Source organism: Lycorma delicatula, chromosome 8 (assembly GCF_047948215.1).
Source record: "Lycorma delicatula isolate Av1 chromosome 8, ASM4794821v1, whole genome shotgun sequence".
In the NCBI taxonomy this organism is placed as follows: domain Eukaryota; kingdom Metazoa; phylum Arthropoda; class Insecta; order Hemiptera; family Fulgoridae; genus Lycorma; species Lycorma delicatula.
In genome coordinates this window covers 45,162,631-45,178,442 of record NC_134462.1, presented here as the reverse complement: position 1 = coordinate 45,178,442, position 15,812 = coordinate 45,162,631, and positions in this window count along the sequence as shown.

Sequence of the window (15,812 nt, the reverse complement as noted above, 5' to 3'; positions counted from 1 at the left end):
AATCCATTTAAAGAACAGATTTGGATGATGACATAGATAGAAAATTACTATCTAAATAACAAACAATAACACCTCTCATTTCATTTTGCTTAGCTAAACATAGTTTACGTTGGCCCCATAGAAATAAGTTACATAAATAATATTACTTTATATAGCAATTTTTTTTTCTTTTGCAGTTTATCAGCGCATTTATTTTCCAGTTATCTAATCGTGGCAATATAATTCGCTCCAGTACTTACCGGGTTTTTTCAAAAGTAATGTCAAAATGAAAAGTTGTTAAGAACAGGAACACAAGAAATAATATAAAACTATGTCAACGTATAATAGAATAACAACAAAAAATCAATATTATATAATATGGTTTAATATAATGAAAATAAAACACGTTACTTTACGATAAATAATAAAAGTATGTTATTATATGTTGAGATAATCCACGTTTACCGCTAAAAAATTGACCACTATGGGAAACGCCATAGCGGTCAATTTTTTTATTTTGTTAGTCAAATAACCGGAGGCAAGTGCAGCCAGTCACGCATACAGAAACGGCGGCAAAGGGCTGTGGTGATTGAGCAACAGCGAAGTACACCTTTGCACCCATTGAAAGAACTGAAAATAACAAAAAACCAGTAAAAATTATATAAATACAATTAATTTTTTTGTTTACTTTAATAACTATTATCAAATTTATTGTAAATTATAGATGATATGGTATAAAATTTGAACAATATAATATATAAGAACTATTTGTTGAATAGATTAGACTAAATGGGATAATTGATGTAAAACATTGGTATTCTTTAATGTAAAAAATTATTTATTTAAAACTATAAAAAAGTGTTTGAAATTGTAATTTTTATACCCGAATTTAACATTAATTAAAAAAAATATTCATTGAAGTTTTAATAATGTTGGCCAAAAATTAATAATTTTATATAATTTTAATAGTAGTATAAATGTTAATTATATTAAATGTACAGGTGATTCAAAGAAACGGGAAATTTTGAAAGTTGTGTTGGTAGCCGTGGGTGATTGGTACCACTTGATAAGTGGCGCCAGCCTCTCTAACCTAATCTGCCATTTAGTTGTCATGGATCCTTGGATTGGTGCGCAATGTGTATTTGCTATCAAAGCGTTTTACAAAAACATTGACAGTGTGGAGGGGGCGCGTAGAGAATTTCGCCTTCATTTTAATCTGGGACGGCACGACCGTGTTCCATCAGCACATGCAATTAAAATATGGATATCTAATTTTGAGTAAACTGGTTCGGTAATGAAAAAGAAACCTCCAGGCCGTGAGCGAACCGTCCGTACATCACAGAATGTTCAAGCTTTACAAGATGCTGTCACACGAAGTCCACATCGGTCAATCCATCGTCTCTCAGCATCTTTACAATTGCATAGTTCAAGCGTTCGAAGAATGTTAGTGAAGGAGTTACAATTCCATCCATACAAGTTGCAGATCGTCCAGGAACTGAAACCGAACGATGCAGTTGTGCGAGCACAATTCTGTAATGTAATGCTTCAGAAGATAAATGATAACAAAGAGTTTGTTCACGAACTGTGGATGTCAGACGAAGCGCATTTCCATCTCAGTGGATTTGTTAACGAGCAAAATTTCAGATACTGGGCACAAGAAAATCCTACGCAGCTACACCAGCGTCCGTTGCACAGCCAGAAAGTGACCGTGTGGTGTGCTATGTCATCTTACGGTGTTATAGGCCCTTATTTTTTTGAGGATGACAACGGTCTTGCGATTACAGTGACGTCGGCTCGTTACGTAGCCATAATTGAAACCTTTGTTGTGGAACAACAAAAGAGATTTCCAATTCTTAACACAGCCTGGTTTCAACAAGACGGAGCAACGTCACATACTGCACGAATATCGATGGCAGCTGTACGCCGATTGTTTGGACAACGTGTAATTTCACGAAATGGTGACATTAGATGGCCTTCCAGATCGCCTGATCTCTCAGCTTGCGATTACTTTTTGTGGGGTCACCTTAAAAGCAAAGTGTTCCACAGTAGACCTCCTACAACGGAAGAACTGAAGGCAAAGATTCGAGAAGCAATTGCGGAAATTCCAGTTGAGATGATACGTCAAACCTTGAACAATTTAACGAAGAGACTTCGTGAGTGTTTACGTAAAAGAGGAGGTCACCTGGAAGATGTCATCTTTAAAAAATAAACTAAAATGTATGTATCCTAAAATGGCAACATTTGTACAATTACATGAAATAAAATTCATTTTCTAAAACAAATTTTTCATATGAATATATGAATTCTCTTCTTTATTTTCACCAGTTGAACACGGACCTGTAAGTTTGTTATATTCTTCTTGAATCATCCTGTATATATATATATACAGGATGAATACATATATATATATATATATATATATATATATATATATATATATAAAATACTACTGTAATTTTAGTTTCGTTATCTTTTATTTCGTAAATTAATACAATCCAAAACATTTGATTAATTCAATATAATTTATTTGAAACATACTTTTAGTAAAAATAATACGTAACAAACAAAACATTATTAAAGAACAGACAAGATGACATATTTCTAAAATATAGTTGGATGACTGAACAACAGACGACACAACTATTATTTTTGATTTAAAGATTTTAATTTTTAACGCGTCATATACGTGAAGAAAAGTAAAAAAATGAAATCGTAAATGCTCCCGCTCTGGAGTTTCCAAACTAGACGGAAAATAATGACATTAACATCGTTTTATAAATCTAAATAACGTTTTCAGTTTACCAACCAAACCTCAAGATTGAATTTCACAATGTAAAATTTCCCAAAGTAAGAAGAAACGAACTCGATCAACACACCTGATTCACACTCATAACGAAATAAAATAATATCAGTTAAAGCTTCTTTACACCAAACTCCATCCCCAGTTTTACTTGATTAGTTGTTCTTTACACCTTAAAATTCTGAAAGAAATATCGAGTCACATAAAGTTCAATAAATTGACGAGTTTTTATTAAAAACCTTCCATTCTTAAATTATAATTTTATATTTTGTGTATATATATATATATATATATATATATATATTGTTTGTGTGTGCGCGCGCGCGTGTATGTCTGTATGCTTGGCGAAAATTAACTGCATTCCGATAAGTCAGTTCCTTTCCTGGTTGTGACTGGTGAAAAAAGTTTAAAAAATTTTTACACGTGATTGGTTAAGAAAATGAGATCTTATGATCGCTTAAAAATGAATGTAATAAAGTTTTACTGATCGTTTGCTGGGCAACATAATTTTTTATTTCTACTCTACGTTATTAAGAAGAAACCTTGCATTAAGAATTATTTTTATTTCACCTAGTATTTTGTAAGATTATACGGAGTTAAGAGAAAGTAATTAGGTTGTGTAAGTGAATAAAACTGAATTTGTAACGTATCACACTCATGTTATTTTCAGTAATAACAATCACTATATATATACAGTAATGTTCATGAAAAGAAGGTATAATATTAATTGAAAATTATGATTTAGAATCGTATTATTTTTTTGATTTTCTACTTTAATTTCTATTTAATTTTATTTAATTATTCTCAAATTTCTGTTTCATATTATCTACATTAAATTTAACTACAAAGTGACTGAAAAAGAGACCCTGACAAGAACAACATATACACTGAGGCATACATGCCCGATCTGTGATAAATTGCAAAAAACTCTTATCTTTTAGTTCATTACTCCTCTGATATTGTCGAACAATTATCTCCCTCAGTCGGAATTGACCATCATCTCGATTATTTGTTTTTTGTTGCCAATCATTTAATCGCTATTTGGTTGGAATTTGATGTGGAAACCATATGACTTCCTTGTACGCGTATTAAATTGTCTATGCACTTTTTTTTTTTTAAATGAAAAGTACATAAAATTTTATTTCATTAATAACTTCTGATTATTTTCATTTTTTTTTATTATTATTAAATTATTACTTACGGTAAACTTTTTTTGCAAGCAGAGATAATAATTATTAGGAATTGAATATATTTAAATTAAAAAAAAAAAAAGTTAAAAAGGAAAAAATAAATAAGTCTGGTTTGAACCGATGTACTTTTTAAGATCCAAATATTTTATTTACTAAAATTTTATTTTGTTATAACTCTGGACCAATGAAAATAAGTATATCATTGAAAAGCTCTCGATAAAGGCTTATTATTGCGATTAAGAAAAAGACCAAAATTCAATTTTTTTGGATTTTGAGTTAAGGGTTTTGATCTAATTGTTTTGAGTTATACGAGATACATACGCGCAGACGTACGTATGTACAGACATCACGCCGAAGCTAGTATAAAAGGATTTAGAATGGGTCAAAATAGATATTCCCGTTGAAATCTGAAAACAGAATTTTTCGCGATCACAATACTTCCTGTACTTCGTATAAAGAAGTAAAAAATATAATTAGTAAATTAAAGACGCCGATGTTTACTTTTATCGATTTTTCTACGTAAGAATTGATGAAAAATTTTTATGTATTTAAAATAATAACATATTAATCGTGAATTAATAATGAGGTAATGATTTTCCCTGATTAAAAGCTAAATAATTTAAACTCAGCTACCTTTTATTTTTATTATTACTTAAATGTATTATAGTATTATACTTTATAGTATACTATAAGTATAATTATACTTATACTATTATACTATTATTATACTTATACTATTATTATACTTATACTATAAGTATAAGTATAGTATACTTTATAGTATATATTACTTTATAATTATAGTATGTATTATACTTTATAATACTTATATATATATATATATATATATATATATAAAGTATTATAAAGTAATTTGGAGGTTATTCAATTTAGTAAATTAATAAAAAATTAGATCTTATAATTGTATTTTTTGTAAACGAATTCTGCTTTTAAAGAATACATATTTATTTCATCAGTCACATATTATTGAAGTATTCTATTAAATCCATCTATTTAAAAGGATATTGAATGGATAGAAAATAAAACGCAATGGAAATTTTCCGAAATATTTACATAACTGTTGCAGAAAAAATTAAATATATTCGTACGTGTATTTTCAAAAAAGAAAACGATGTCTTTATGAATGATATTCAACCGTTTTACTCTTTCTTTAAATATATACCGATATTTCCTGCGGAGTATTTTCAAAAACTGCATCAACGATCAAAAACAAAGATGGGAGTACTTGCTTTCCTAATTGTACAGTGCTCAATACTTGTTGTAATACAGGAAATTTTTTTCCCAGGTATAGGTAACTTTTTTCTCTTCTTAGCATGCATTCTTTCAGATGTTTCTATTGCATACGCAGCATTTGCATGGCCAAAATTACTGGAGAACATGAAATATTTTAATGACTCTTTGAAGACTACGGGAAATAATGATTGCAAAAGGTTAAAATACCGAGGACGATACTTCTTGTTCTTATCATTAATTAACAGTATTTCTTTCGGTATTTTGCCGGTCATTAAACTATCGAGTACCAATTTGTTACCTTATACGTTATTAACAATCGTAGGCGTAGCTACGGATCTTTATGACGGGATAATGTTGTACGCTGCTAAAGAATTATTAGATATGTACAATGATTTTACGAATTCGGTATCAAACTACTGCAAACAGATCTACTTTAAAAATCCGCACAAACATAATCCAGCATCAGATGAAAGAAAACGTTTAAATGGATATTTACAGTTACATGAGAAATTCACTAAATGTATGGAAATGTTTAATTCAATCTACGGCTATTACGTAATAATTTTTTTTTTCCGTTGCGGAATTTCAGTAATTGTGGTATTAGTAAGAATGTATACTACGAAATTGCTGCTAAATCAGAAAGTAATGATTTTTCGGCAAATTTTAAATTTGTTGAAGATTTATCTGCTTGCAGACACAGGAAGCAGATTTTCTAACTTTGTAAGTTTTTTTTTAATTTGATAAAAAATTACTTCTTATTTATATAATTATTATTTCTGAAATTAAGAAAATTGTTTTTCCATTTAATGCAATGCATAATTTGATATGTTCCATTTATCAGAAACCTATATAAACATTGCAGTATTCTTCATTTGGAAGCAAATGTGAAATAGGCTTAACTGTTCATGGCGTAGATGTAACCAGAATGCGTAACTTGATAAACACATGGATCTACAGATAAAAATACACTATTTTTGTCCGGGGTTAATACCATGGTGCCGTTACGGTTAAAACATTTCTGGTTTATTCGGGCCACGAAATATTAAAAAAAGAAGACAGGAATAAAGATAAGAACCACTTCGTTCTTCATTCTCAGTAAATTTGATAAAATGAATTATTAATCCAAATCTAAGGTTCGTAAAGGTACACAAATGTTAATTAAAGTTTTTGTTTATTCAAATTTTCAACCTAAACTTAATTAAATATCAAATAACCTAAATATTTGGAAGATTTTCATGAATATTGTTATAACAGAATCCAACAAATGAGAGAATGGAGAAAATTTAACGTAATTTTGATTAAAATTTTTAATTACATCCTTCCAGGAACTAAGACATTAATACTCAGAAGAATTATTTACAATTTATTCCCATATAATAACAACTTAAATTCATTACACGTATAAGAACTGTTATCCTTCCAAAATAATTGTATATTAAAAATGAATAATGATTAATTCGAATAAAAAATAAAGAAGTTTATATTAAATTCATTTTGGCGAAAAAAAATATTAGGCTTATATTTATACTATTTTTCTAAGCAATATAGTTTTAACTTAATTATTACCGAATGGTATTTTAATGTTTGTTTCAGACTTCACGGCTGATAAACGATCTGTACGAAATACCGACCGTTTGTTACGATTACAAACTCCAGCAGAAAGTAAGTAAAATAATTATTTTTATACGTATTAATAATAATCAATCATAAAAAATAGTTCATATATAAAAGTATAATGAAGGGAATGAAAGAGTAAAGCAAAATGTTTCTTTGTAACTTGAATATAATCTATTAATATTACTGTACATTGTTAACTGACGTCACAGCAAACTCCTACGTATCGTATAGAAACTTTAAACAACAAAATGTTTCTTTTATATACAGTTTTATCTTGTCATCTGGTTACCGAAAAATTATGAGATGAAACAAAAGGGATTGGAGAAACAAAATGTAAAACAAAAAGGATTTTTTATATAGATCACAAAGAATGTTAAAAACTAGATGCTTAAATAAACAATATTTTTTTTACACTTACAAGCGGAAACATTTTGGCGTAAATGAATTTATTGACACCATTGCGCGAGCGACGAAATATCGTTTGCGCATGTTGAACTTGGTAACAAAGACGAAATGGATGCCGCGCTAATCGCATTACGAGCTCAGATAATAATTTTTCTTAACTTATAAACTAATTCAGAAGCGGTGGACAATTTCAATGGTTATTTTTATTAGCTTCAAATATTTTATAAGGAAGAAATCGATTACCAGTTATATACTATTCAATAATTCGCCTCAAAAACTGACCCAGTAAGAGTAGTTAACACTGAAATTTATGGCAGAAGATTAGGAAAAGAATGGCAAATATAATGGAAGTTTAAATGCACAGTACTAACCCGAATATTAAAAAAAACAAACCAGACAACATCATCAAAGAAACCACATGCATCGAACGCAAGTGAATGATGAAAAAATTTATTGAAATTATAAAGATTTATGAAAATTATCGTCCAAAAAAGGAACCTCAACTATATCTTTAAGGAGTTCAATACCATCAACACAGAGACAAATATTATAATATTGACACCCGTTTATTTAACCAAATTATAAAAAAATAAAAATTAATAATGAAGATATAGTCACCTCAATTACCGAAGAAAAATAATTTTTTTGCATTGCAGAAAATAATGAAACATATTTTTATTTACTTTTGATATATGTTATTAATATAACTTTGTTTTTATTATTTTAGGTAACACACTTCGTTCAGCAAATAAAACTACTTTCACCAAAAATCAGTGCAGCTGACTACTTCATCGTTGATAGACGGCTGATTGCTAATGTAAGTATTAACTAACTATTCAGAATTTAACCATCGGCTTCTACAATTTGTACCTAATATAAATTTGTAGTATTAATCTGTTTATTGCAGAGATCTAATTATTTAAAATCCTGTGTTTTTATGTGTATTTTATTATTTGGGTAGTTAGCCAGGGTTTCCCTAGCCCGCTGGATTGTCTCAGGGTTAAAGTGTCAATTCAAAATTAGATGATTTTTGGATTTGAGATTTCCAATTTTCAAGTCTAGTAAACGTCAGTTACGTTTACTGAACTTGAAAATTAGTTCAATTAATACGGAATCGAATGCTAGACTGTGGGTATTGATATTGTTTGGTGATTTTTTCCCTTCATTTCTTGCCCCGTCACCCAGAGCCGGACCTGCATTAAAGCATAAACATAGCTGTGGGAGCCGCGTCAATCGCCTCAAACCACCTGGGAAGGAACTTTGAGCCCGGTTATTCCGTCCACAAAGGCCCTCTCACGGAAACTACGGTCTTATGAGTGCCATACTTCAAGCGAGCAGACCCCAAAAGGGATCCCCGCCGCGACTCTGGTCAGTCACTGCCTTCCCTCAAATAAGGGACCCCGAATGGGATCCGCTACCGGGACTATTTGGTGGTTTTTCTGTTTTTTTAACCTCCGGGACCACCGTTAGGTATTGCTTTCGAGGAGAAGATGAATGATAATTTCTGTAGCATATCAAAATATCATGCATGGCCGGGATTCGAACCAGGGACTTCCCGATAAAATGTCGACACGCTACCACTCCCACCACGGAGGCCGGTGCTTTGGTTTCAATGAACATACGACTCAGATGTGGTCAACCTGAGTCTGCTCCAGAATACATTTTTACCTGAACATTTACAGTTACATTGAAGCTACTACTCAGGCTTGGCAAGCCGGTACAGTAATATTATTTGCCCTTATAAACACATCCCATGTGTAGCTTGAAAACTGGTTGGAGAAAAACAGAAAATGGAGAAAAAAGAATTTTATTAGCAATTTTAATTGTAACAATTCTAATATATATATATAATGGCGTACACCTAATACGTTTAATAAGAAAAAAAACAAACATTTTATTATTATTATTATTTGCTATTTTGTATATAGATTTCACCTTAAAACAAATATGAAAATTGATTTAAAGATCCGATATGGGTGATGAAATTGGTAGAAAATTATTCAAAGTTTTCGAAAGTGAGTAATTTTATTTCAGACTTTTATGAATTGATTGTGTTTAAGGATTAGAGAAGTATTTTGCGTTGAAGGCAAGCAGTAATCCCTCTCGTTTCATTTGGGTACCTTAGATTAAGATTGCACTATAGCAATGAATTACATAAATTATATTGCTTTATATAGTAATTTTGTTTTTCTTTCGCAGTTTATCAGCGTATTTGCCAGTTATCTAATCGTGGTAGTACAGTTTTCTCCAGAACTTGCTATGCTCTTTCAAAGTTAAAACTTACAAGTGGTATAGAACAGAAAAACTAGTAATAATATAAAACAATATCACTATATAATACAATAATTATAACAGGAATAAATTAAGTTAAGATACTCGTAATATGGTTGATACAGATCACGAAAATAATATCCACTACCGTACGATAAATATTGATATTACTCTGTAAGATGAGATTAGCCACGTTTATCGTAGGGCTACTACTATAAAATATGTAACCTAAAACGGATTTGTTCCGCTATTGCAATTACCGACTAAAAAATATCAGCTTTTCCCAAAATGCAGTATGAAATTTAAAATATATATAAAAAATATGATAGAAACAGGAAAACATAATTTAATAAAAAAATAATTATATACGCAGCGATAAAATAAGATTGGTGTAAAAACAGCTTTAGATTTTTTTTAAACTGACTAATTTTAATAACAGATGAGAAACAGAATTACCACTCAGCGATTACTAATTTAAAACCAATGTTCAAGGAATATTTAGTTAAAACATTTTTTTATAAAATAAAAGTTTAGTCGACTAAAATTCTAAAAAAACATTATTATTTGGTTTTCCAAGTTTAGCAGGATCATCTATACACCATGAGAGCAAACGAATGAATCATACAAACTTGAAAGTTTTACTGCATTCCAATTTTTTAAAATAAGTAACAATGCTAGCACTAAGACATAAATATGAATTTATTTGGAAGATGATATTATGTGTGTGAAATATAACAGATGAATTCTGGTCAAAAGTTCTTTCCTTAAAACACTGTATATCATAAATTACTACTAAAAAAAGGATGGACTGCAAGCGACGTTACAGAATTAAAAAATATAAATTTGTTTATGAAGAAGAGTATAAGCATTTCTTTAAAGTTAACAAGTAACCAATCTTGAAGTTACACTCATTCTTTGAACTTAGCCTTCGTTAAAGTTTGCAAATACAAGAATTATAGAACAAACTAAAAAAAAAAACATAACTAAAGTATTGAGGTAATTACAACTAATCAACAGACTAGTATTATGCACCTAATAGAAAAAATAATGTTAGAATGATATAATAAATAATTTATTGTTATTTTTCGGGTAACAATTTATTTGTAAATACGAAGAAATTCCGAAAATTAAATGAAAACGAAAAACTTGTAATATGCAATAAATATAGAAAAATAAAAATAGTAAAATATTATAATAGTATTATATGATTGGCTGCAACTGATATATGTTTGATAAATGTATAAATAGGAGTAAATGAATCCACTTCGCTACCATTAAAATAAACTGCAATTAAATTTTTTTGGTTGATTTGTAACGTATGAATAACTGTGACAAAAAATTAAACTATACGAATCATAGAAGTGTTATGGCACCATATTGTGTATCCTTTAATTGAACAAAAAAAAAAAAAAATATTATTTTTAATTGTAACAAAATGTTTGAAAGTACTAGTACAGAGAACACTAATTGATAATATTTATAAAATAAAAAATATCCAAAAAATGTTAACAGTCTTAGTGAATAATTTAATCATTGTTGTGTAATTATGCAGTGGTAGAAATATTAATTATATTAAATTTAGATTTAGCGTTATGAACTGTATTCATGTTGTATTCAAATTTAGTATGAAACATTAAAAAAAATTTAAACTAATCACAGTTTTGTTGTATTTATTCTAACTAGTTTTATTTGCACACAAATCAGTATAGTTTTTCAATCACTAAGCTGATTAAATAAAATGATTTAGATAAAAACAAGCAGAGGAAAGCTCCCACATTAATAAACCGAATATTCATTTGGAAAACAAGGCTTTAAAACCAAAAAGGCATATCTCCATGGATTATATTTTAGAAAATCTTAAAAAATCAATAGAAATTAGTGTTTTTGTTTACAGACGCATAAACGAAGAAAAGTAAAAGTTTTAACATAGTTTTTAATGAATGAGACCTATTTAATTATTGAAGAAGCCAAAATGCAAAATAAATTCATGATGGACGGTGGATAATGCAGATGTAGTTATAAAGAAGAGATTTCTGCGTTTAATTTTGTTAAAAACATTTCATAAAAAATATATATAAAAATTGGTATATGGCATTTAATTTGTTTGGATTAAATATTGATTGTTTTTATTTATTGTTAATCCTAGTATTGTAAATTAGTATCAAATTACCAATAATTTTCTCACAATAACAGACCTAAGAATTAAAAAAATAAATCAACTACCTGTGATAATCTTGCGTTAATTGTTTTAGAAAGTTAGGTGTATTTCGTTTTCTTTTAAATAAACAGTTAACAATTGTTAAAAGTTATAAGAGATTTTCAAATTATTCACCATTAGAAATTACACTAGTCTTCTGTTTTCTTCGGAGAGATTGTGTTAACCGTATAAATATTCCGGTGGTATTCCTAATTTCTTGAAATCTATTTTGGATCCACTGTTGAAAATTCTCAATGTTCAGTATTGGAGTTGAATAAACAATATATTTCAAATGGTCAAATGGCCCCAAAGGTAGAAGTAAGAGGTTTTAAGTCATTCTATTGGTGTTTTAAAGGCACAAACCTGATTTAAAGCCAGAAATGAGTAGTAGCGTCTCAGCCTTTCACCCAGATGTCCTGGGTTCGAACCTGCTAAAACATGATGGTTTCCATATGCTACAAATTTCCATTCGAGCTAATAGGTCAGCAGTCGCTGTCTGCATTGTTCATTAAAATAAGAAAAAAACAATCTTTTCAAGTTATGAAAAACAAACAGTGAAAAATATTCACACAGAAAAATAATCTTTAAACAAAGTAACTATTATGTTAATGAATGACAATCATTTTTAAAAAATAATAAAATTTGTACCTTCCCAATTTTTAGTTAAAAAATTGTAACCTAAATTTTATCTAATTGAACACAGAATTGCCGTAGAATAACACATTTTTCTATTCATACGGTGCATTTTCAGAAGAGTAATAAAAGGTTTTTTAATACTGAAATTATTTAACATACTCTATGTAGTTGTCTGAACATAGTACGTCTCTGAGTACATTCAAACTGATAAACATAACAGAACCATTATTAAAAATGAAAAACAATTTCATAAAAAAAAAACTAAAATTAATCACCAGGCTTAAGGTTTTGATTTAATTTTATATATGTAAAAAGCGAGATAGTTAATAATATAAATATATTAAAACTATCATTTCTCTTCCAAAAAAAATGTTAAAAAATAATTAACTCTCGTTTAAAAAACAGAAGAAGAATAATAACAAATAAAGAGCGTGATTTTTAATTCCTACCGTAATGAAATTTGTACTTAAACTGAACTGAAAACCTGATCTGGTCGACTAACTTAGAAAATATAATAAAAATGATTCTACCTAAATCTTCTACTTATCATGCAGATATGAAAAAGTGATACTGCACCTAGTCAAAATTAAAAAAATTAATTAAATTTGTTTAAACATAAACTAATAAACACATAAAATATTCTTTTATTTCATTAAACCAATCTACTATGAGAAATGGTCTAAATTGTAAAAACAAAAAATACTTACTCAACAAGCATACTAGTTAACCAAATGCAATGAATGTGATTCTTATTTTTCATGAAAAATTATCTACAAGAAACATCACTATACATTTTATCATGTTTGCATTGAAATCTGTTTAATTAGTGAAAAATGAGCAACCTCCCATGCCTCAATTTGATGACGATGATACGCATCAAATTGGTCAAATGATGAAAAACCAATAATAAAATACAAAGACATTTACTACAATTGTAATTCAATTAAACTGTAAAATTTTAGACCGAGCAGTCAACATAATACAAGTCACACGAAATAGTTTTTACAAGTTCCCTTAATTCAAGGGTGAAAAGAAATAAAAATAATCTTATTAACCTGAAAATAATTCAACGCCGATTATACTGATATATAAACTAAAACTTTCGAATTTAAGTCCATCACAAATCAGTTATCATATTAACACTCTGTTTGCCTTTGTAACGGTTTTCCAACATTGAAATAACTGGTAGGAAATGTCCCCAAAGTTAATCACTTTCTTCCCGAAGGTGTGGCGGGAAGAAAAATAAGATATGAAAGCAGAAAATGGACTTTCAGTGACTTATTACATCCCACAGCCCTGTATGAATTTATCACTTTATCTATAATATCCTGGTAATTTTTTGATTTATGGAAACCCATAAAACTTTCGCAAATTTCTTTAAATGCTGCCCAAGCAATGTTTAAAGAATATACACAGATATAACATTTCATCTTTGATCAGTTCCCTTATTAGTGGATCAAAAAAGAAATTTCTTCTTTAGAAACTGCTTTTCTATTTTTGAGAATTTCCACCATATATACAAGAATCCTTGATTGTCCTTCTTCATACATTTAACTTTTTATTTATCCCTGTTTGATGTGATGGGATAGTAAAAACTTCTTCTTGTTTAACTGAGGCTCATGAATAATGTTTTCTTTTCACCAAAAGTTAACTTCTCACTTTCTTCCACTGTTTTACTACGTATTTGCTGATCCCTAGATCGACTGACACATTTACAAATAAAACAAATATTTGTATACTTAACAAAAGTTAGTTTATTTGTATCAACAATATGCCCAATAAAAAACTATTATTTTTTAATATGCACACACATTCCAAGTATGCTCTTTATATTTTACTTTTTCAGTAACAGTTTCATAACATAATAAGTTTATTATTAAAAAAGTTCCTTTTTTCACAAATATATTCTCAACTGCTCTTTGAAAAGTCCTGAATATAATTAAGAGGTAATGCAAGAATAAACAAACCCAATCAACCCATTTGCTTGATACTTATAACTAAATTGAACAAAAATTTGTTAAAGATTTTTGAACCAAAACCAAACTTCGTCACCAATTTCAATTGAGTGTGATGTTCTTACACCACAATATTCTTATAGAAAACCCGAGCTATAGAAAGTTCAAAAGATTTCTCGAATTTATTAAAACCATTTGTTTGAATGCTTAAATTAGAGCATACTTTGTGTGTATGTGTGTATGTATGTGTATGTGTATGTATATATATATATATATATATATATGTGTGTGTGTGTGTGTGTGTGTGTGTTTGTGTGTGTGTGTGTGTGTGTGTGTGTGTGTGTGTGTGTGTGTGTGTGTGTGTGTGTGTGTGTGTGTGTGTGTGTGTGTGTGTGTGATTGTGGATAACGATATTATTTTACAGCATTCCGATCGGCCAGTTCATTTCAGTTCTGTGACTGGTAAAAATACCCTGTTTTCAAATTGATTAAACAAGTCTATGTTATTGCAGGTTAAAAATTATGACAATAATATTTTACTGATCGAATACTAGGTAAAGTGAATAAAATTTTCTTACTTCTACTCAATTTTTTTAATGTAAGTACAAGATTTCCTCTTAATAAAGTAGAAAAGAATATTTTTATAAAGTTTGGAATTTATTAAGACTATCTGGTGTTAAGACAGTAATTAGGTTGTTTGTTTCTATAAAGATGAGTAATTTCGATAAACTAAGTAAATCTGTAAGGTAGTAAACTCATGTTATGTTCAATAATAAACATGGGAAATTCGGTAACATGGCAATTCAGAAATTCAGAAGACAAAAAGACAAGTGCATAGATTATTGCATTTTAAAATTAAAAGTATCGATTTTATGGTAGGGGAGTTTTCTTGGGAAAATATCAAACAATAGGAGGTGTCACCTCCTCTTAGCAAAATAAGAGATATAATCTCTAACTATATGAGGACGTTTTGTTAGCTCGGAGATTCGGGTTGTCGAATTTTAAACCCGGTTGATCACCTGATTCAAACAAACTTTTATTAAATTTAGCCCTGCCCACTTATTATCTTTCTGAAGACGTGAAAATACAGTTTGGGAATTTTTTCCATGCTTGGTTTTTTACATCCTAAAAATTCAATCCTTAACAATAAATACCTAAAAAATGTTCGTACAATTTCTATCTCTACTTAATAACTGATATAAAGAGAACATATAATAGAATTGTTCCTTGTATGAGACCTAATGAAATACTATCAAGTATTATGGACATGAAATAATGCAATCCTTAGCCAGATTACTTGGTTACAATTCATACAATAAAGAATAATTCTGAATAAATAAGTAAAATTAGCTAAAATATATTACCGTAAACATATTTTAATATTATAGTAACAAAATGGAAAATAGATAAATTTTCAAAAGTTACATATCACTGTAAAGAATATACAATTATTCTTTGGAATATTTTAAAGGGTACTAATTCTTTTTGAATAACTACCAGCCTTCGCTT